This window comes from Schistocerca serialis, chromosome 3, assembly GCF_023864345.2.
Source record: "Schistocerca serialis cubense isolate TAMUIC-IGC-003099 chromosome 3, iqSchSeri2.2, whole genome shotgun sequence".
Lineage (NCBI taxonomy): Eukaryota > Metazoa > Arthropoda > Insecta > Orthoptera > Acrididae > Schistocerca > Schistocerca serialis.
The window spans coordinates 766,560,996-766,585,867 of record NC_064640.1 but is presented as its reverse complement, the minus strand read 5'-3'; the positions used below and the strand labels follow the sequence as shown (position 1 = coordinate 766,585,867).

The 24,872-nt window shown below is 42.9% G+C and overlaps 1 protein-coding gene and 1 pseudogene across 1 annotated transcript in view; one reads left to right on the top strand and one right to left on the bottom strand.

Moving 5' to 3' along the window:
• Nucleotides 1-24,872, top strand: part of LOC126471216 (rho GTPase-activating protein 45-like) — a 682,307-nt gene that overhangs the window by 395,606 nt on the left and 261,829 nt on the right. The window lies entirely within an intron of this gene.
• On the bottom strand, nucleotides 23,734-23,851 carry LOC126471662 (5S ribosomal RNA; annotated as a pseudogene).

Genomic DNA, 24,872 nt, shown 5'->3' with positions numbered 1-24,872 from the left:
TATAATCTTAATAACGTTTGTTTTATTTTAAAATGCTCAAGAGTCTTCGCATAAGAAATTCGCAGGCTTCACTTTTCAGCTAACACCTGTATGTCTTGCGTGAATAAAAGTAATCAATAAATAATAATAAAACTATATGTTTGATCATTTTCATATCTTAATCATTGAAATACTTAAGAAAGTGAATCAACTATAATCCAAACAGTGATTAACTTAACTTTTTAAGTACACATTTTCGTAGCCTTGTCTGGGAGGCTAGAATTTCAGAGCGGATATTCAGACTATTTTATTTTGTTGGTCAATGAACCTGCCGATTTTAAAGATTCAGATTATTCAGTTTAAGGCCTCCAACAAACAGAAAGCTTATTTAACGCCAACCACCGGCAGACAAGACGGTGTTGTTATTGTACTGAACAACAGCACTCGAAACCAATGAACAACTGCCACTATTCTCGTGGAAGTCGTATATTCATAATCGTGATTGGCAAATGCTATTATTGTACTGCCTTGTGTGTTGGTAAAACGTTTGTAAAGAATGATTACGTTTCACATACACAAAGAAAGTATCACAATTAATAGCGAGTAACTTATATAAATGGAAGTACACAATAGCAAATGCAAAAAACCAAATGTGTCTGAAAATATGCCGTTTGCAAGATGTCTGGGAAGGCGTGGTTAAGAACCAACACTGATATAAGACTGCGCAAAACTTGAGCTGGTGGCAATTTTTTTCAAACGGAAGAATGGCAGACGGATACGCTAAAATTACACATGGTCACAGACTTGCGAGATACGCATCCAGCTGGCTACCGTTGCACCACCAAACATTAGTTGTCAAGCAGCTAGTGTGACTTATTAAAAATTGTCTGAATTTTGCGTGATAACGTTATGCTTAAAAGTATCTGAACGATCTGAATTTTCTCGTTGATTGCAACTGTGTTCTAATGTTTATGAACGATTTGTTGGTTAATTTAACACAGCCGGCCGCGGTGGCCGTGCGGTTCTAGACGCTACAGTCTGGAACCGCGTGACCGCTACGGTCGCAGGTTCGAATCCTGCCTCGGGCATGGATGTGTGTGATGTCATTAGGTTAGTTAGGTTTAAGTAGTTCTAAGTTCTAGGGGACTGATGACCTTAGAAGTTAAGTCCCATAGTGCTCAGAACCATTTGAACCATATTTTAATACATTCCATTAATTATTCTACTTATGTTATGGGTCTGGGTTAATGATTTAACTGATGCGTGATAAAATAATGCTTGATGTAAAGCACCTGGAAAGCACAGGAAAAAGTTTTATGTGGCTCACGATTCTCGCCAATACATTGTACTCGGCTTGGAGTAATATGACACACATCCTGATTCCTTTGGGTACGCAGACAGTTACCAGCAAGTCTGAATTCGTTGACGGAGTTTTTGCTTGTTGAAACAAGTCTTAACTTGTCCTGGCTTGTCTGTTTGAGAAAGCATACAAATAAGTTTTTCCTGAGTCAGTAATGTATGACATTCTTGGAGATTGTGAAGATGTTGACTCGCTAATAAAGACAACAAACAGGTATTGAAAGGATGAGTCAGGCACTTGCAGAAGTAAGTTATTTGTTGCTTCTGCCCTCTTTGCGTGTGTCATCGAGAGATTTTGCATATCAGAATACTGTGACATAAGCAACTTGTTGGTAATGAAGAGGACTGCTATAGACAGTTCAGTAATATAAGATACGAATAAGGGTTGAGTCATCTATGAAGTGTGTTAAAATTCATTATGATAGTCTGTAATGGGTTTGTGTTAATTCACCTTTAAAAAATCGAATATGTGACGTAGTAATGGCCAGTTGTGATGAAATGGTCAGTTGTGATTAGTTGGAAGAAAGAAAGCAATGTACAGGATTTTAACACCAGGATTGGATACTGATTGCCAATAGTTATCAATGGTTAACACTTTAACAGAAGACTGTTTCACATCCTTTGCTCTGTCTTGAGTGCATAAATTTTAGCTCACAGATTGAAACATTGAGTAATATTTTCTATGTTCAACTCATCTTACAGTAACCCATTTTTTCCTTTTTTTTTCAAATGAAATATTATGTTGGTTATTTTCAGGGATACCTATAGTATTAACCCACCTGATATCTTTGTAACACAGTTTTGTATCCTTTGCTGGAAACTTGTTACGTATGAATCTATAATTAAAGTCTGTAATATGGGTCACTAATATATCCAGAATAGCCATTCCTACAGCTATTTTCTTATCGAACACTACATCAAGCCTGTTTCATTGAATAGCACCTAAATTTTCATTAAAAATAAGGCTCCTTTGAAAATTAGGTGTTTCAGTCAATGCATCTCCTCTATATCTACCTTCTCAGGATGTTACTTTTATGTTTCTTATCTACTGTGCATTTTACATAGTTTTACCAAGCACTATTGTTCATAAAAGTGTAAAAAAGATTCTTTTCGACTAAAGATGATAAACATTTCACACTGGATGGTAAATTCAGAACTGTTCCGTAAGATCATTGCTGTGTGTGCAACAGTTGATTTAGCAGAAGCCTACTGAGACATAAAAGAAGTTTACATGTTATGGTACACATTTCTACATCTACATCTACATATATACTCCGCTAGCCACCAAGCAGTGTGTGGCGGATGGCACAATTCGCGCCAAAGTCATGTATCACCCCTTTGTTCCACTCCCGAATCGCGTGAGGGAAAAACGACTGTTTGAACGCCCCTTATCTTTGAATAGTGATTATTACGCGACTTGAAAGTTGGTGGTAATAATATATGCTCTACATCCTCGGTGAAGATCGGCTTTTGGAATGTAGTGAGCAGCCCCTTCCGTTTAGCGCTCGTCTATCTGCAAGTGCGTCCCACTTCAAACTTTCTGTGAGATCCGTAATGCTCTCGCGATGGCTAAATATACCAGTCACGAATCTTGCCGCTCTTCTTTGGACCTTCTCAATCTCTTGAATCAGACCCAACTGGTAAGGGTTCCATACAAACGAAAAATACTCTGACTGGACGAAATAAGGTAATGTAAGCAATTTCCTTTGTTGAAGGACTGCATCGCTTCAGGATTCTACAATAAACCGCAATCTAGAGTTCGCCTTACCCGTTACTTGTGTAATCTGATCGTTCCACTTGAGATCATTTCGAATAGTCACATCCAGATACTTGTCGCATGTTACCGCTTCCAAAGAACGGGCATTTATTTTGTACTCGTACAATAATGAGGATTTTCGCTTTGTTATACATTCTAGGTTACACTTACTAATGTTGAGAGATAACTGCCAGTCATTACACCACGCATTTATTTTCTGCAAATCCTCCTTGATTTGTTCACAACTTTCGTATCATATAACTTTCCTGTAGACTACAGCATCATCGGCAAGTAGACTAATGCCGCTGGCAATATCATCAACCAAATCGTGTACGTAAATCGTAAAAAGCAGCGGACCTATTTACACTGCCCTGGGGCACACTTGATGTTACGCTTGTTTCTGTTGAAATCTCCCCATTCAGGACGACTTAGTGTTCTCTAGAATGGGATTTTCACTCTGCAGCGGAGTGTGCGCTGATACGAAACTTCCTGGCAGATTAAAACTGTGTGCCGGACAGAGACTCGAACTCGGGGCTTTGCCATTCGCGGGCAAGGGCTCTACCAACTTAGCTACCCAAGCACGACTCACGACCCGTCCTCACAGCTTTACTTCTGCCAGTACCGCGTCTTCTACCTTCCAAACTTTATAGAAGCTCTCCTGCAAACCTCATCTCTTATGAAATGAACTTTTGGCACAGACAACGAACTGTGGACCAGCGTAGGGAATTGGTAGAAAGCATAGGTCGCTGTCATCTATGACAAGGGTATTGGAAAGTTGGCACGACGCTACGACAGATTTCTAGGTCGAAGCAGCGACTATGTAGAGAAGTAGCTGAACGGTGTAGCCAACTGTTGCTAATAAAACAGTTTTTATTTTGATTGTGGTTTCCATTTTGTGACCGATTGTAATTTACTTTCCGGATAGACTTGGTATTTTGTTCAACAAGTACTGGAATAGCAACAGATGGCAAGAAAATGAATTACCTGATTGTGGCCACCGACACAACTTTGCGAGGTGCCGGGGCTAGCAGTGTATTTAACACTAAATTCTAGAATCTACACATGTAAATAATGCTCTAAGCCCCCCCTATTCTAACTCCGACTTTTGCTGTTGCACAAGGATTAAAAAATATACGCGAACTGACTGTAATCAACCCTGCAAGTGGAGTAGAAAAGAGTTTGGCACCTGCAATAATTTAATTTGATAAATAAGTTAAATAAAGGAAGGTTTCATTAACGTAGTGAGAAATGATGGGTTCCTCTACCAATTAACAAAATGAAAGTTCTGTCCAAAATAACAATATGATTTATTAAGACTAAACACAAAATAATAAACAAAAACACATGAAACATTTATAATACATCAAATTGGCTCAAATTGGATACACAGACAAACGCTGTGAAGGTGAAGTTGTCCCTAAACTAGATTGTGAGATTTATGACGAAGTGGTATGTGGAGCCAATTCCTTGCCACTCAAATCTTAAGAGAGACACACAGCTAACCCAACATTAATTGCTGCTACTCAAGACAGAACAAAGTTAGAAAAAGACGAACAGGCGCACTCTGCTGGGCTCTGATTATCACCTAAGAAAATCCCTATCTGCCGGTGCTGCGGACATACATTACCAAACTGTCTTCTTATCTGCCAGAACACGATCTGGCGTATCGGAGGCGAGGGCTGGTTGCTTCGACGTCCTCGACCGAAAGGCGAGAGCCGACTACCCCAGAGCACCCGTACATGCCGAACACAGAACATTCCCGTCCCCACGACAGTGGCCATGGTAAACGTTCCAATCAGCAACTCGAAAACCGGCGGAAAATTCCACTCCATTGCCGGACCACTACCATTCCACCAATGGAGATTCTTGGCGCCAATTTCTGCGCTGATTTTGCTACGTCACGGGGCTATGCCCTGAGCAAGCCAATCACAGTTACTATTTTGCAGAAAGCGCGGGAATTTTCCCGCCACAACTGCCTGGGTACACAAGTCATTCCCACGCCTCGCTGGTAGCTCGCCAGAAAGTGTTTTCGCTAAGCTTCTGCGAAGTAACGGAACCTCTAGCCCAGTCGCTACTTCAGGCCCCGGCGGGCTTGTCTCTTGACAATGTCGGCGTCTGGAAAGCATTCACTCGACTGCCTCCCACCCGTCGGCTTAACCCTCTCGAGATCAGTTTAGCCCGCCTGTCACCGGACCACCTGGGTGACGAGAGACGCTGTGTGGGAAGTCCGCGTGTGAAGGAATAGTAACTTTCCACCGCATGCAATTAGAGAGGAGAATCGTAAGATAGAAATATGAGAGGGGGCTCATGCCACCTCTCATTGCCCCTACGCCATTTTAGATTGTAATTGTTGAGCGGTTGGCTCACTTAGGCGCAAGGTAGTGAGTCAATCGCCGAAGGACAATCTTACAAACTGACTCCACATGCCGCACTCTATAAAAGAATCACTGCAACCGAAAAATGCAGCTCATAGAGGGAGGATTATATATGATGTAGCCAACTTCACCTTCTTAATATGGAACACTAACACTCACATCACACATCCATACCCAGGGAGCCCCTTCCAAACACCGATTCACACAGACATTCACGCTCTAAATATGGCCCGGGCATGTGAGCCAAATATGGAGCAGTTTATTCTTTACAATCAGAGTTGGAGTGCTCTGCAATTAAATGCCCAAGATTTTACAACAATTTGAATCATGAAACTAACCTGAACTCACTCACACATGATACTATTTAAGTTAACAATCTCTTTGTGAGCTTTCAGAATCTAGTTACAACCTCTAGGTCTCTTCTCTCGCTGGACAGTACTTTACGTTTCCCTTTCTGTCCTGAGGCACATGAGGCGCAGGTTCTGACCGATATGTGATGGTCCATTCACAATGACATTGGTGGTATCTGCTTCAGTTTATGGGGACTTCAGGCACACTGATTGCATACACACAACAATAAATACAAAATACAAAAAAAACATGGTGTGGAGAACAATACAGTAATTTGTAATAAGAATTACAGTGTAAAACACAAACACATACAAGGTATAACATATATTACAAAAACAACACTAGAGAAAGAAAGTTAAGAAAAAAAAAGGTTCATGGGGCATCAAGTTGTGTGTGCACATTGCACGAAGTTCACGACTGTGCTGAGAATGAGACACTAAATCACATTGTTAGAAATATTCGAAGCACTTCACAAATTCCACAGTACTGACATCACATAGGGCTAAACGTCGGGTGTTGTTGCTACGTTGTTGCAACGGCAATAGGGTGTGCTGGAGCATCTGCAGTACTCTGTTGAGATTGCACCAAGACCCACGCATATGATCACAGCAGTACGGTAGGAAGACACAGTGATAGGCTCTCCTCACGTCGATTAATTGTCTCTGAGGTCTACCTGTTGGGATACATCACTAGTCTAGGTCTCTTCTCTCACTGGACAGTACTTTACGTTTCCCAATATTGCAGTTTGACGAGGGATGATGGCACGTGGAGTGACTCCACAAGTGTGTGAGGACATCCATACAGGATCGAACTAGGAGCGACGATTGCTACAACTGCTCTCAAATAGAGAGGAGAAGTTAGAAATGAGACCATTCATTTGTTAGAGTGTGTGGCACGATACTGCTTTGTGTATGCAGATCGGCCAATGCTAGTGAGTTGTAAAAACCCAAACAGGTGAGTATATAGCGTCCCTTTCTGTCCTGAGGCACATGAGGCGCAGGTTCTGACACGATATGTGATCTTCTTCGTGTACTCACGACAACGTGGTCTGCCGCAGGGAATCCCTCGAAACGGCTGCTGCGTCCGGAGAGCTAGCAGGCTGTCGCGTGTGGGTCGCGTGTCAGTGTCAACGGCCAGCCTCACTTTCGCTTGTGGCCCGGCGAGGATTGTCTGCCGCCTAATCCCTCAGGTATACGGCCCGGTGACTGTCAGCTTGTAGGACCGGATGCTCTCGCGCCCTTCAAGTCAGGTGGTGCGCTGACGCTCTCTTCTAGCAGGTAGCCGATGACCTCTTGTCATTGCTCCGGCTGGCCTCTGCATTGCCTCGATCCCCGTCATCTGCACAATTCTTACAAAAATCTTATGCCTAACTTTTCCCCTTGACCTTCTATATTATAATAAATTTACATAATGACACATTGATGGTCTGTCAATTCGGACACTCTTATTTTAATTTTATAGTTATTTATCTGTAGCTATCATTATAACATCTAATCTAGACATGCAAATAATTTATTTTGATATATGTGTAGAGACCGATATCAGTATTGTACATGGTGTGTGATAACTGATGCTATGTAATGGATGAACAACTAAATGTGCGGGCCCGCACTAATATTACTATTAATTATATAGATCGACAGTAGACATGCTCAAGAATTGAATACCATTTGCCAACGATCTACATTCTATGTCTTTTAATTAAATTATGTTGTTAGGCAGGTCTAAGTTTTACTGTGATATAAAGAACATGCAACTATGCTACTTTCGCTCGCCCGTCGTCCCTCCATCTCGGGTCTGTGGTTTGGTGACCTGAAAAATAGCATCTCAACAGGCGCGCGCCAAACACTTGTGGTAGAGAACCGCCACAATATTAAGAATCTAGTTATTGTAAAATCCTAAAGTTTAATTTATCCTAGTATATGGTACTCTCTCTATTATTATTATTATTATTATTTTTTACCTTATACAACACTCTTACATAATTCCTGTTACGCTGAGACGTCTCGCTGCTCGCCGCTATTGACGACAGTGATGTGCGCGCCGTACGACATGGCCTCCGAGTTCTCACTACGCCTCACTGAAACTCAAGAGACTGGGTTAGCCATGGCTATACAAGACAATAAATTTATAGTTGCAACTTCTTTTTTCTATGTTATGCAGTATTCGCAATCAAAGCACACCTTTCCAGAGGCAATGTAATATGACCAAGCCAGGACTGGTTCCTGTTGAGGATTCCGTCTCCCACCACACATCAGCTACACAGTTTGTCACGAATTTCCAAGTATAATTCCTTGGTTATTCATCTGTGACAGTCACAAGCAGCACGCTAAATCCCCAACCAGCACATTGGCATGGTAGGCTTTATGCCCGCATTTCTACCGTCTAGGCCCTAGGGCACCATTGGAGTCAAACGCTCACAGGTTCACCCCGACTTGCAAGACGACGATGCTGGCGCATCACTGTAAAAACTATACTGCACATGTTCATCCTCGAAATCACGCAATATACCACAATCTTGCAGTGCACTGACGCGTGCCTGCAAGCATTGGTATGAACGTCTCACGAACTGGTTTTGGCCGCTATGGAGCGTATCACGACTTCTCAGAACGCTTCTAAGAGCACGTTCTTGTATGCGCCCGTTTGTGCGACATCTCCTCATCATTATCCCTCAACATGGACACCAGACAGGAAAGGACTAAAACATTGCATCATGGAAAGATAGGGTCTCCTACTCCACCGACATTGGAAGTCGCGAACAAAAAAAAAAGGATAGCAGCAGTAAATTCTTATGCGAGACAACGCAGCGTGTTAATACTTTAGCAATCTTAATCTATTAATGTAACGATTATTGTTCCCCGAAGAAAGGTTCTTATATTTGCCTATTCTACTATGTACACCACTTCCACTACTACTATAGCAAGGTTCATGTATTTGCCCATTCTACTATGTACACCACTTACACTACTACTATTCCACGAACTCCTTTATGTGAGAGATGTGGTGGAGTCCTATGGACTCCTTTCCTTTCAGCGTCTCCAATTCATAAGCATTGTGGTGAGCTGCTCTCCTTATACGGTACGGGCCGTTGTAAACAGAATAGAATTTTTGGCATTTCATTTTTTGTTTGTTCGAAAGTCGGAAAGACTTCACGAGCACCTTTTGTCCAATTTGGAAGTGTCGTAGACGAGCTCCCCTGTCGGCACGTCTCTTCCTGGCCTCTGCTGCAGCCCGTATCCTCTTGAGAGCCAAATCCACTATAGCTTGGTGCTGCGTTCGAGCCCTTGGTGGGAAGTTTACGACCTCAGTTATCAAGCCCTTAGGAATCCGGTTTTTCAGTACTGTAATGGGTGCCAATTTTGTTATCCCATGGGGTGCCTCGTTGATCACCTCCTGGAAGTCTTTAAGGAAAACGTCCCATGTCGTGTGCTGTTTGTTACAGTACAACCGGCACAAGTTTCCGAGTTCCTTAATAACCCGTTCTGCAGCATTCGAGCTCGGATGGTGTGAAGATATAAAAATGGGATCAATTTTACATCCACGCAACGTCTCCTTCCATGTTTTTGACTTAAACTGTGGCCCGTTATCAGAAATAATTTTACTCACATGACCAACCTGTGGTAGGAAATCCCGGATTAGGGCTCGTGATACAGTTCGTCCTGTCGCCCTCTTCAGTGGCGTAAAGGTAACGTATTTGGACGTTAGTTCAACAAACACTAATACGTAAGTATATCCTCTTCTTGTTCTTGGCAAAGGTCCCATCAAATCTGTTGCTGCTAATTGTCTTAATTTGGTCGGTACGATTGGGTATAATGGTGCCTGCATGCTCACAGTGGTGTGCTTAGCCTTTTGGCAATCTTTACACACCGACAGTACCCTCCGAATTCGACGTTCCATGTTTCGAAAGTAACACATGGTCCCTAGCTTGAGACTGCACTTGCGTTGTCCGAAGTGTCCATAGCTGATGTGAGTATGTCATATAACCTTGTTTATTAGGTGTTCAGGGATGCATACCCCCCATTCAGTGTCATTGGCATAATTTCGGTGGAAAATTATGCCTTTCCGCAAGAGGTAGAACTGCCTGATGGTGGCGTGTCTTCTGTCTATCCATTTCTGTTTCAATAACACTAGGGCAGGGTCCTTGTCTTGCTCCTTCTTGATGTCCTGCATACTACAGGTAATAAAATTTTCAAAGGCTACTTTCTGTATATAGAAAAGGCAGTAGTGATTTTCCTCCAGATCTTCTTCCATGTTGTGCTCAAATCCGATCGGTGACCGTGATAAGGCGTCTGCAATAATGTTCTGACTGCCGGGGATATATTCTATCGAAAAGTTGTACTGCTGCAGATATGATGCCCACCTAATGAGCCGCCTGTGATTAAGCTTTGCAGTCATCAAGAACTCGAGTGCCTTGTGGTCTGTGTAGACCCTCGTCTTGCGACCAAACAGAAGGTATCTGAATTTTTCAAACGCCCATACAATAGCCAGCGCCTCTAACTCGGTTACTGAGTAATTCCTCTCACTCTTGGCTAGTACTCTGCTACCAAACGCAATTGTCTTCCACACCCTGTTTCCTTCATGTACATAGTCTTGGAACACCATGACACCCAGACCTGAGTATGAACTGTCCGTTACTATGCAAAGCTGTTCTGCTAAATTAGGGTGTGATAGGATGGGTGCTTGTAATAATGCGAATTTTAATGCTTTCCATTCGGATTCGGCCGCCTCATCCCATTCCCAAGGAATCTTCTTTCCTGTAAGTTGATGCAACCAAGGACTGCTCTGAGTTTTGACATGTATAAAGCGGTTGTAAAAATTTATGATCCCCAAGAACCCTCTTAACTGCTTCTTTGTCGTAGGAATGGGAAACTTTTCAATCGCTTCGATCTTTTCGGGATTTGGAGCAATGCCCTCACCCGTGTTGATATGTCCCAGAAATTTGACAGAGGACGTCCCAAAATTCGATTTTTCAATATTGATAGTTAATCTGTAATCCTTGAATGTCGCAAGGAGTTCACCGAGTACCGCATTGTGCTCTCCCCAAGTTTTCTCCGCGATCAGCAAATCGTCCACATAGCTGATGACATGACGTTTCAAATTATCGCTTAGTATGCCGTCCAGCCCCCGAATGAATGCGGCAGATGAAACGTTCAAACCAAATGGTAGACGACGAAACCGGTAACATCTTCCAAATGCTAAAAAGGCTGTGTACTGTCTGCAATTTGGATGGAGCTCGATCTGCCAGAAACTCGATTTTAGATCAACTGATGAGAAGATTGATATTCCATGGAAGTTTTGTAAGAGTTCCTCTAATCGTTCCGGTCGGTCTGTTTCGGGTTCTATTATGGTATTAATTTGTCGCGAGTCCAAGACTAAACGAATACTACCATCTGCCTTCTCGACTACTCTTAACGGGTTATTATAGGCTGAAGCCGTAGGTTCTATTATTCCTTCGCTCAGCATTCGCGTAATTTCAGCTGCTACTTTCTGTCGATATGCCAAGGGGATTGGATAGGGTGGCACACGAAACTGGTTGTGCGGACGTACACGAAATTCATATTGGAAGTTCTTTATTGATCCTGTCTTGGGAAGGAAGACCTCCGCATGTTCTACTAGTAATTTATGAAGTTCTTTGCGGTGGTCGCACCTTATATTCTTTATTGCTTCCACTTTGTCTCCTATTTTTTCCTTTATTTCTCCCATTATTCCGACTTCATTCTCATCCGTGTCCTCTCCCCTACCCGCAACGTCGACCTGTTCTTCCTTTCTGTCTTTCAGACCCACATAGTTTATCCGTACACAGTTAGACGGTAGTTGAGCTGGGATCAGCTGGTCATCGAACTTAATGTGGACGGGATTCCCTTTCCTCAAAACCACTTCACCTAGTCCTAGATCAACTATCGCTTCATGTTCAATTAGGAAGTCCGTTCCTATTATCATGTCGATCGCCAGATTTGGCACGATCCAGAAGTTAGACTCTATTTTATGTCCTTGGCAGTAGAATTCCAGTCTTGTTTGTTGGGTGACCTCCGTACATTTACCCGCTAATGCCCCTTTTATTTTGGTTTTCTTAACCGATAGGACAGGCCAGTCCATCTCCTGAGAGCACCTCTTGTATGCTGCCTCAGATATTGCTGTTATGTAGCTTCCACTATCTATTATCGCATTCATACTCTTCTCAGCTATTGCTACTGTGATAAGAGGCTGCCGATGTTGTCTAGGAGTTGCTTTATGTTCCTCGAGCAGGATTTCTGATAAATCTTCGTAATGTATCATCCTTAGTTGGCCAGGTCCGAGATTACGTGCGAAATTCCGGCGGCCTGTGTTCGCACTAGTCTGGCGTCAATCCCTTGTTAAGCTCCCCCTCCTCTGACGTGCATTAGGATTTGCGGGTCTAGTTTCAATCTCCTGGTTCCACTGTTGTCCTTGGTTTCGCTCTCTCCAGTTACGGTCGCTTTGCCGTTCGTTATTCCTCCTATCCCAGATTCCTTGTCTAGATTGACCCTGCTCCCTGACGTTCTGGTTTCCGTGTCTTTGGTTTCCATAACCTTGAATAGCGTAACCTTGACTTCCGTAACCCTGGTTTCCTAACTGACCAGTGCGATTATGCGATCTGTTGTCGTCTTCCCTTCCTGGCCCGTGGTATTTGTTACTTTGCCCCTTCTTCCTGTCCTTTGCGTCTTGTTTATCAAAGACTACTTCGAGTTCGCGCAATAGACTCTTGAATGCTTCTATGTCAGATCCACACTTGCCGACAAGTGTCTGTTGGTACCTAACTGGCAATTTGGAAAAGCAATATTTAATGATTTCTCCTTTGCTATATGGACTATCTAGAAATTGATTCTTCTTGAGTAAATCATCAAGAAATTTGGTTGCGCTCCTATGCCCGGACACTTCCAGTTCAGGACAAAATATTATTTTCTCTTTAATCCTGTCTTGCGTTTCCTTTGACCAGTAGGTCCGCAGGAATGCACCAACAAATTCCTGATAAGTCCGACACGTCACTGCCACACCCCGCATCTTTTCCGCGGCTTGGCCTTCGATGTGTCCACACATGAATTCTAATTTTGCCTGGGTTGGCCATGATGCCGGTAATGAATTTGTAAACTGCATCACCCAGCTCTTCGGATGCATCGACCCTCCATTTTCTTTGAACTTCTGGAATTTTAGTATCGACAGGAAGTGATTGTGATCAAAATCCTGTCTGATCCTCGCACTGGTGTTGTCACTCGTTTCCGATACTTGCACGTCTGCTGAGTGTCCTGTTCTATCTTGCTGATAACTGTGATGTGCTACCTCTGTATCACAGTGGAAGTGGCACTCAGAATTTACTCTCCTAAGTGGGCTATAATTATTGGAGCTATTACTCGCTGTTTCTGCGTGTGCATTATTAGTTCCGCACTCGGTCATTGGGCTAGAGCACGGCGGGCTTTTCCTCGGAGACACAATTCTGTGTATTCCATCATTGGTATCCGAACGCGCAGTGCTCATGTGCCCATTTTGCTCTAGTTTTGCTATCCGACTCTCTATTTCTTCCATTCGTTTCGTGGTGTTCGCAACCGCTATATTACATTGAGTTTTTAAGAATGCTAGGGATTTTGAGTGGGATTGTGTTGTACGTCGCAAGCGCCCTGCGAGTTTAGAAGTTGCTTCCGCGACTTTCATTGCCCCTATTGCTGCCGTTTTGGCCAGGCCTGCTACTTTTTGTGCAGCCATTGACGTTTGTTTTGCTTCTCCACATTCTTTCTTTATTGTTAGTAATTCCCCATGAATTTCCCCTATTGCGAAATTATTGCCTCAGTGTCCTTCTTACGCTGTTCGTCAGCTTCTTCCTTCTCCTTCTTACGTTGTACGTAAGCTTCTTCTTTCATTGATCGTAGGAAGCTCAGTATTGGGTTTACGTCATCTTTTTGATCCTCTTCAAACGTGGGAGATGTAACTCTGGACACCTGGGCGCTAGAGCTCTGACGTGGCCGAGCTAGCCCTTGTCTGCTCTCGTTCGTTTGATTATAAACTTCTGCTACCGTCTTGACCTGTGTGCCTGTCTCTGTTTCATCCTCTACTTCACTATCATAATCACGGCCGCAACGCTGCTCTGAGATCGCGTCCAAATCACCTTCCTCATCAATGACCCCGTCGTCCTGTCCTGCTAAAAATGTGCCCATCTCACCTCCGAACCTATCCCCGTCAGTAACGTGCCCCTCATCCATTATAGTATCCACTTTTGTTTTAGCTTCGCTCACTAATAGTCGTGCCTTACTTCTCGTGATCATTCATGAGAAACAAAATTTATCTAAAATACACAGTAAAAATAATCTACTCCCTGTATTATTACACATAGACATAAAATTTCAATAACGCTGTTCCAACGCTGTAATCACAAACGCAATTTGATGTGGTACAGAAACCGCACACAAATCCGACAAAGTGCGATGTGGTACGGACACCACATCAACGAAACACAAAAACAATGAACAAGCAAAAATATATACACTGAAAACAAAATCTGTAATCATGCGCCGCTACTTAAAACTAAACGTGGAACTACCAGAAAAAAAACTTGAGTATTAATCAATAAAAAAAATTAAGCAAAAAAAATTCTGAGTGTCCCTACTACTAATAATACTTGCTTATCAGCGATTCACAGGAAAGATCCGAGGCTAAGGGTCGCCATTTTATGCGAGGTGCCGGGGCTAGCAGTGTATTTAACACTAAATTCTAGAATCTACACATGTAAATGATGCTCTAAGCCCCCCCTATTCTAACTCCGACTTTTGCTGTTGCACAAGGATTAAAAAATATACGCGAACTGACTGTAATCAACCCTGCAAGTGGAGTAGAAAAGAGTTTGGCACCTGCAATAATTTAATTTGATAAATAAGTTAAATAAAGGAAGGTTTCATTAACGTAGTGAGAAATGATGGGTTGCTCTACCGATTAACAGAATGAAAGTTCTGTCCAAAATAACAATATGATTTATTAAGACTAAACACAAAATGATAAACAAAAACACATGAAACATTTATAATACATCAAATTGGCTCAAATTGGATACACAAACAAACGCTGTGAAGGTGAAGTTGTCCCTAAACTAGATTGTGAGGTTTATGACGAAGTGGTATGTGGAGCCAATTCCTTGCCACTCAAATCTTAAGAGAGACACACAGCTTACCCAACATTAATTGCTGCTACTCAAGACAGAACAAAGTTAGAAAAAGACGAACAGGCGCACTCTGCTGGGCTCTGATTATCACCTAGGAAAATCCCTATCTGCCGGTGCTGCGGACATACATTACCAAACTGTCTTCTTATCTGCCAGAACACGATCTGGCGTATCGGAGGCGATGGCTGGTTGCTTCGACGTCCTCGACCGAAGGGCGAGAGCCGACTACCCCAGAGCACCCGTACTTGCCGAGCACAGAACATTCCCGTCCCCGCGACAGTGGCCATGGTAAATGTTCCAATCAGCAACTCGAAAACCGGCGGAAAATTCCACTCCATTGCCGGACCACTACCATTCCACCAATGGAGATTCTTGGCGCCAATTTCTGCGCTGATTTTGCTACGTCACGGGGCTATGCCCTGAGCAAGCCAATCACAGTTACTATTTTGCAGAAAGCGCGGGAATTTTCCCGCCACAACTGCCTGGGTACACAAGTCATTCCCACGCCTCGCTGGTAGCTCGCCAAAAAGTGTTTTCGCTAAGTTTCTGCGAAGTAACGGAACCTCTAGCCCAGCCGCTACTTCAGGCCCCGGCGGGCGTGTCTCTTGACAATGTCGGCGTCTGGAAAGCATTCACTCGACTGCCTCCCACCCGTCGGCTTAACCCTCTCGAGATCAGTTGAGCCCGCCTGTCACCGGACCACCTGGGTGACGAGAGACGCTGCGTGGGAAGTCCGCGTGTGAAGGAATAGCAACTTTCCACCGCATGCAATTAGAGAGGAGAATCGTAAGATAGAAATATGAGAGGGGGCTCATGCCACCTCTCAACTTGTTACATTTTCTGTAATTCTGTACGCTTTTCTAAAAGTCTATCCCCCCTCCCACCATGCAAGGGATTTGTCCAGTGACAAATAAGGCGCTGCACTTGCTGGATGGACCCTCACTGCAGTTGCTGTTGAGAGCTCTCAGTACGTATTCATTCATCTATTATTATTATTATTGTTATTATTATTATTATTATTATTATGTGTGGATGAAATCAGACTTACGGGTTTGTTACAGTTACAGTGCTAACATGGCTACAACTGGACCAGGATATGGAGGTGTTCCAGATGTCAAAATAGCCACAACAAGCTGCAGTGCAGTGGGACATAGAGGTGCTTCACACAACACAACAGCACAAGCAGCAACAGTCCACACTTGTATATAGCATTCAGGAGGATCAGTGTTATAAAACGACATTGAAGTGCCTGTATTATTCTGATGACAATGCACTGCTGCGATACAGCCGTTACGAAATACGTCAGATGAATTCGCAATTGCAAATAATTACTACCATCAGCTGCAGAATGGAATGACGAGAATAAAAATTTTTGACGGACTGAGACTCGACCCCGGATTTCCCGCCTATGGCAAGAGGTCGCCTAACAATTTGGCTATCCATGCACGACTCACGGCCAGACCCAAACTTCCATTTGTCGTCAACCACAGGGCGATCGCTCGCGATAAGCAGGAGGTCCGGGTTCGAGTCCCTGTTCGGCACAAATTTTCATTGTCGTCATTCCACTCTACAGCTCAGCTGATGGTAGTCATTATCCGCAATTGCGAATTCATCTGACGTGTTGTAAAACTGTCGCATTGTAAATAAATATGATCTTGAAGGAACTTGCCTTTTATTTTGAACCCTGTTAAAAAATCTTGAACCATTCGTGCCTATGAACAAACTTTTCCACAATGATTTTGTGTAACAACACATACACACACACACACACACACACACACACACACACACACACACACTTGTCGTTTATAAAGTGTTAACAGTTGAACTGTCTCTAAGAATGGGAGTGTAGCACTGATGATGGTATTACAACACATTAATGTAGGGAGTGTTCATTGACAGATATGACTAATGCTAGAGACACGGCACCATATTTGTGATAATGTAATAATAATAACAACAATTGCTTTAGATGTCTACCAATGAATCGCCGAGCAGATGCTATGTACTGCTCGATGTGTAACTGCATTGCCTTAACTTTGTGGCACTGAAGCTGTGCTGCATGCTTGTGGCATGATATTTAGTACTCAGCTTGTCATAACTTATTAGTAACGACTAGAATACTTCCCTGACTCAAAAAAATTCTTGGAATCTGCAACATTCACATAATTGCATAGTTTCCTGTTAAAAAATCTTTAACCATTCGTGCCTATGACAGGAACTTTTGCAATGTATGCTTGGGTAATCGCCTCTATAATATCCATGACACACCAGTGTTACGAATTAATGACTGTATTCAATGATGCTACAGTGGTATCAACTTTGATGATGATGAACTGGCAGAAGAAGTCAGCGTCATCGTTAAAAAAAGTCGCGAATGTTATATGTAGAATGTGATCAGTAAACAGTTCACCCACTTGCGAGAGAACCGTCAAAAGGCCTCGATTGTGTGATGAGTCAATGAAGTGCATCCATCTACAATAGCAGACATTTGAAATTCTTATGTACACAGCCTATGCAATACGAAATGAGCTAGAGTGTCGACTAAGGTGGCAGCCATATATCAACTGAGTCTATCGGACGTTGTGGAGTAACCTGCAATAGTTAGCTCGCCAAACTCTCCACCCACTAGAATAAACCACAGCTCAACTCTACAATTCATGCTGTGTATCAATGAATGTGGAAAGGCGTGAATAAACTTTGCCAGATATTGGTTCAGAGCTACAATATCATATAAGTTTCTTTGCAAACCGAGCTTTATGTAAAAGTTTATAAATAAAAAAAGTTTAAGAAATGTAAGTGTTATTTATTCCTCTATCTGACCTGTATATACTAATGTAAGCGAGCAAACGTCGCAATGACCGAGTGTACGAAACAAACTTTTCCACAATGATTTTGTAGTGAGCGACTTGTCCTCCAAAGATACCGGAAACCTGGAGAAGAAGAGGAATGGCTCGCTACATATTAATAATATAGGTCCTTTGGGTGTCAGACTATGAGACTGCAGGAAGGGCTAATCTTATTTTGTTACTGCTAACACATCCTGTAGGCATTAGCTTCGAACGTGTATATATATTTTCAAAAACCCTGTTTCAACTCAAGTATTAACTATTACAGGAGATATGACATAGTATCAAGGGGATAATCTATCAGACACTAGCAAAAGCAGTGATATTCCATCGACTATGAAAGTGAAACCAAACATTGCATTCACATTTTATGACATCGCAGTGGAAAACCAGGATACAATGAGTAAATATTTTTGTTTCAACCATCATATGAAAACCGATGTCTTTCATTTGAGCCACACATATTCCAGGATTCCAGAGCTGTTTGAAATGGAAAATGCGGATCTTATTTTCACATTCAACCAGGTCATACAAATTTAAAACCATTTACGACGTACATGTAGGAACTGACATGGTGTGTAATGAATTTGTTAACGTATGTTCTGATTGCTGCAGTCACACGCAGTACACCTTTCTGATTGTTGACAAAATGTGTAAAATGAATGACGGCCGATAGGAATGAAACTACCAGGAGTTTCTACTTAAAAGGCACTGTACCAATACACAATGTTGTCTACTTACTGTAGACTATGGACAAATTTGCACTTGTGTTACACACAGGGGCCGAGTGCGCAAAACACCTGCAGCTATACATTTCCAGTAAAATAGCGACAGGCAGTGCAAGAATGATGGAAGTAGAAATTCTTATCGAGGCAGTAGCTAGAAAAGGTGATATACAGATTGACAGAACTGAAGTAGTCAATATAATACCAATTGATGCACTTCGTTTTATGCAGAAAATATCTAAAACAGTTGCATCCTATCGCCACCAGTTGTCTCAGAGTAAATATAAGTTGTATGCCATGACAAAAGCATGACGACAACCAAGTGTAATGTTACTGAAGTGCAGAAAGCTATTCAACAAAAATTACGATTGTTAAAATTAGGGCATTTTTAACGAGATCAGCCTCTCCCGGGAACACGTAAACTAGTAACTGAAACTCTAAGTAGGTTCTCACACAATATGGATGGAGGCGGAAAGGAAGAAGAAAAAAGTTTATTACTGATGTCATTAATCGTCACATTATAGTGTGACACAGAACGTGTGGAGTCAGCAGGAAGAAATCATATATGTCAGGTAATCACCACATAAATTTAACCGAGAATGAAATACATGTTGCGAATAAGGAATTTGGAAGAACGCCTGGTTCGTTACAGCTAATATACTGCGAGACTCGATCTGTTCATAGAGTAACTTCTACTTTCTGATTCGAATCATAAATTTTATCAGTATTATTCTCCACTACGTGACCCATTGAGAAGACTATTAGCGATGCTATTGAACCTCTTGGCTAAATCCACTGTTCCTTCTGTTATTTTTCTTTCTGTTTTAAACGAAATAACTTTTACATGAATTGAGACCCTTTTACCAACCGTTTTATATACACATTTAAATCATCAGTATACTAGAAACCAGGAAGTATTACCACAACTTCACCACTTCCTAGATACAGTTTATTGTTCACCTTTGCAACATTAGCTAAGCTTATCTGTGTTTCGCGACCTTCTCTGCGTTTGTGCATTCATTGTTACTTGAGTTATGGTGACAGTTCCTCCTGCTAACGAACCAGTGGCTGACGGTCTGGCAAACGCAGGAATTAGAAACTGAATTATTCCACTAGATGTCTCAGGTACTGGCAGAACCTCAGGCGTTTCAACACATAACATTCACCCTCCTTCCTGCCTCAGCGCTCCTTTCCTCACTGCAACTGTTGATTGGCTGCAAACATTCCATAGGTCTTTTTTCTTTTCCTTCACTATACGACAAGCTGCATTCATAATTTCCCAGAAATTTATTCCAGCACCCAATCTAAGTTAAGTAAGCATTGCCTTAGAGACTGTGAACCTAGCAAAATGTTGTCCTGTATCAGTATCCTTTCTTCGATGTATCTGCATGACTTTATCAACTAATATTCAGCCCGAAATGTGATGATCTTTATTTGCTGCAAAACCAATATTTTACTCCTTGCATGTGTTATCTAGTACCTTAATTCCTTTATCATCATGTTCTAGACTCTTCTTCAGCTTTGCTCGATGACCACAGAAGTTATATTCAGGGATAAGAAGTTGAACTGGTAGGTTATGGAAAATACCATCGGCACCTCTGCTGATCGCTTTCCCAGCACTCATGTTACGCTACTGCATTGATTCTGCATCTACATCTACATACATACTCCGCAAGGCACTATGCAGTGCTTGGCGAAGGATACCCTCTACCGCTACTAGTTATTTTCCTTCCTGTTATACTAGAAAACAGAGCGATGGAAAAATGGTTGTCTCTATACCTCCACATGACCCTAATTTCTTCTATCCTTTCTTCATGGACCTTAAGCAAAATGTATGGCAGCAGTAGACTCGTCCTGCAGCCAGCTTGAAGTGCCGGTTCTCTAAACTTCCTCCATAGCGTTTCCCCCTAAAAAAAGGTATTTCCTGTTCCCATTTGAATTCCCGAAGCATCTTTATAATGTGAGTTTTCATGCTTTCTCGACGGATCTGTTGCAAATACGCTTCTCGCGTGTGCCGCCGGATCGTATTGTGTAACTCGCACTGCAACTACTAGACATCATCAGGTGGTGGTAGCTGCTGCTGTCATTGCTGCAAGGCGTGACTGATGATAATCGAGTTTTTTTTTCCTTTATTGACTTTAGATTCTCCCCGAAGGAGTGCGGGCTGGCAGCAGCTTATTACGCTGCTCTGCAGCCTACAGACTTTTTAAAACGTAAGAAGAAGATAAGACACAATAAAAGCAGGCGATAAAACTCTGACTTAAATTGTAAAATGGCGGAAAATTGTGGAAAGTTAAAACATAAAGCAAAGGTTTGGCAAAGCGAATAAAATACACAGGAAGCAGACAGGTAACATAGTAGACAGACAATTAAAAAACATGGCGACAGTCTGGTTTCTGTTCGCAAGAGATGTAAAAATCACACCCAGCGACAGTATGATGTCCGCTCGCAACACTTCGGAAAAGACACACAACACTGAACACTCACTGTAAACACTGCACTAAAATGTCGGCACAAAGAGGACACACCATAGGCAAGGGCAGATGAGGGAGATGGACCTGGACAAATGAGGGGGAAAACAAGGAGGGAGGAGAGGAAAAACGAAAGGGGGGGGGGGGGAACCAAAGGAGGGAGAGGACTTATAAAGGGGGTGGGGAGGGGCAGGGCAGACGCGAGAAGGAATGGGAAAAGGCAGAAGAGGGAAATGCAAAAGGACTTGGGGGAGAGAAGGGGGTGCATACGATGTCCCGTGTCCAGGCAATGCTCCGCTACCGCTGATTTATCAGGTTGCGCCAGGCGTGTATGACGATCGTGTTCGACGCAACGTTCTTGCGCGTTCCGGCATCCCTCTCCAATATAAGATTTGCCACATTGGCATGGGATTTTATACAAGCTACGTTTCCTAAGGCCCAGATCGTCTTTGACCAAGCACAATTAATTACTCTATTTTGCTGGTGGGCGAAAAACACACTTGATGTCGTGCTTTTTGAGGATCCTTTCTATTCTCGAAGACATGCCGCCAAAATACGGCAAGAGCGCTGTTGCAGTGGGTGCCTCCGCATTTTCATTTACATCCCTGTTTCTAGTTTACTTAGAACGGAATGCATGGTGTATCTGCCTAACGGAATAGCCATTCTGTTGGAATACCGTTTTCAGGTGTTGTCGCTGACCAGGTAGATTGTCAGCATCTGAGACTACATGTGCTCTATGCACCAAAGAGCGTAGGACACTGCCGCGTTGCGCAGGATGATAACAACTTGAGGCCTGCGTCGAACACCATCGTCATCTTTCTGTGACTATGTTGTTAAGGAGGCCATACATATCCGTACGGCGGACCATCTTATCAATAGATATGCAAGTTTTCGACTAAGTGCCGCCTGGAATCCTGCACTGGCTGACATTAAATGAAAACAGGGAAAACAAGAACTTCCGGTTCATCACGTGACGCAACGCGTTACTGAGATTTAATTCAGCCTTTAACTGCAGGCCGCACAGCCATTGCCCATAGCGCACGAACGGATGGGCCTTCCGCGGCTCCCAGTAGGGGGCACCAGGAGCGCCGCTTTCCTCCAACTACGAGCGTCTTCCCGAGCACGCCTATTGCCTGCTCCCGGCATGATAAATTTCGACGCCGCCGCGCGATTATTATCAGTCGCTCCTTTCTGCAGTGGCATCAGCAGCTACCACCACCTGATAATGTCGAGCAGTAGCAGTACGAATTACACAATACGATCCGGCGGCAAAACCGAGAAGAGTATTTGCATCTTCATAATACTTGCATGTTGTTCGAACCTACCACAAACAAATCTAGCAGGTCGCCCCTGAATTGTTTCGATGTCTTCCTTTAATCTGACCTGGAGCAGTACTAAATCTCTATTATGTATCTTCTTCATGTTATTCTCATTGTCGACTCGAAGGCTGAAGAGCAGCGTAAGGTGCTGCTGCCAGCCTATCTATGTTTAGGTGTAAAAATTACAATAAAGGAAAAAAAACAGTACTAAAGAAGAAGTCGCACTAGCGTCCTATATATGATCTGCCATACAGATCAATCATACATTCCCAAAACTCTTTCCACAAACCAGATTTGACTATTCGTCTTCTCTCCCACAGTCCTCTCATACTCGTTTCATTTTATATCACTTTGCAACATTACAGCTAGATAATCAAAGAACATGACTGAGTTTGAGATTTTTGTCTCCTATTGTATAGCAAATTGTAAGCATTCATCCAGCTGTTGTGCTTTAATGGGAAAACTAGGAGTTTCACTAATGCCTTGCTCCCTCCGCGTCTTATAACCTGCTGTATGAGAAACATATCTGGTTCAGAGTTCTTCTGTAGTTCCCCTGTGTAGCAACTGCAGTTTCTTCACCATAAGTGTCCTTTAATATGTAAGTCCCCAGGACTGTACGCAGTACTTTGAAACCTATACATAATTCCACTGACAAATTCGGCAAGTAAGACTTCTCAAACACTATCTTTTACTTCGAAATAAGTACCAAATCAGACATGCCGACCTTCTGCTTGTGTGGATTCACAATCTTAATAGAACTGTATACTATATTAAGAAGACCATAATCATACACATCAATACATTTCATATTAATTGTATGATGAGTAGTTCCATTACAGTCACCAACAATTTTTGATAGAATATCTGGCAATTTGTAAGTCCTCAAGGATAAAAATGGCATTCTGTTAAACTGTTCAGCAATACTAGCTTTCTAGCCGAGCGGTCTAGGGCGCTGCAGTCATAGACTGTGCGGCTGGTCCCGGCGGAGGTTCGAGTCCTTCCTCGGGCATGAGTGTGTGTGCTAGTCCTTAGGATAATTTAGGTGAAGTAGTGTGTAAGCTTAGGGACTGATGACCTTAGCAGTTAAGTCCCATAAGATTTCACACACACATTTGAACATTTACTACCTTTCAAATTGGAGAATGTTGGTTAGTGGTTTATTCCGTATCCTTCCACTAGCTCCGCCCGAATAGGCCATGAAGGCTCAACGGTACCGACCGGCCGTCGTGCCATCCTCAGCACAGCAGGCGTCACCGGATGCGGATATGGAGGGCCATGTGCTCACACACCGCTCTCCCGGCCATATATCAATTAACGAGACCGGAGCCGCTACTTCTCAATCAAATAGCTCCTCAGTTTGCCTCACAAGGGCTGAGAGCACCTCCTTGCGAACAGCGCTTGGCACACCGGATGGTCACCCATCCAAGTACTAGCCCAGCCCGACAGCACTTAACTTCGGTGATCTGACGGGAGTCGGTGTTACCACTGCGGCAAGGCCGTTGGCCTATATCCTTCCACTACCACTTTGAAATTCATATTACAAAATTCACGTCCATGGTCGGTTTTGGAGGTTGTCGGCTCACTTATTCATTCCAGTCTGCAGCAGTTGTTCAGTGTCTGCGCAACATCCTTCCTCATACTCACCTTCACAAGCAGATCATGCGAATTGGGAATACGATTCTATTATCATTAAATGTGCCTGAAACCTTTATTTGATCATCATTATTCTCATGTGTCTATGAGATCAGACTGCTATAAATCATCCAGTCTGCATATTATGACATATCCGTTTGAGAATATTTTACATACTTGCCTGTCGACCTCATGACCAATTGTCTCCATAAATATTACTTCATATATCTTTCTTGACAATCTGACGCGATTGATATGCTTTTGTTCGTGTGATCTGAATTCGTTGCGGCAGCTGATGTGGTGAATAGTCATAGCTGCTCTATAGTTTCGTTCGTGTTATCATAAAATACTCTAAGGAACAAAAAACACTGCACCCCGAAGGAGTTATCTGAATGGGATGGATATTGGAAGGTCCAAATGGCTCTGAGCACTATGGGACTTAACTTCGGAGGTCATCAGTCCCCTAGAACTTAGAATTACCTAAATCTAACTAACCTAAGGACATCACACACATATATGCTCGAGGTAGGATTCGAACCTGCGACCGTAGCGGTCGCGCAGTTCCAGACTGTAGCGCCCAGAACCGCTCTGCCACCCCGGCCGGCGTTATTGGAAGATGTGACGCTGATGTACAAACAAGCACATGACTACAATTTCAGAAAAATTGAATGATTTATTCAAGACAAAGAGCTTCACAAACTGAGCAAATCAACAATATGTTGGTACACCTCTCGTCCTTATGCAAGCAGTTATTCAACTTGGCATTGATTGATAAAGTTGTTGGATGTCCTAGAGGGATATCAAGCCAAATTTTGTCCAACTGCTGCTTTAGTTCATGAAAATCCCGAGTTAGGTGGAGGGCCCTGTCCATACTGCTCCAACAGTTCTCATAC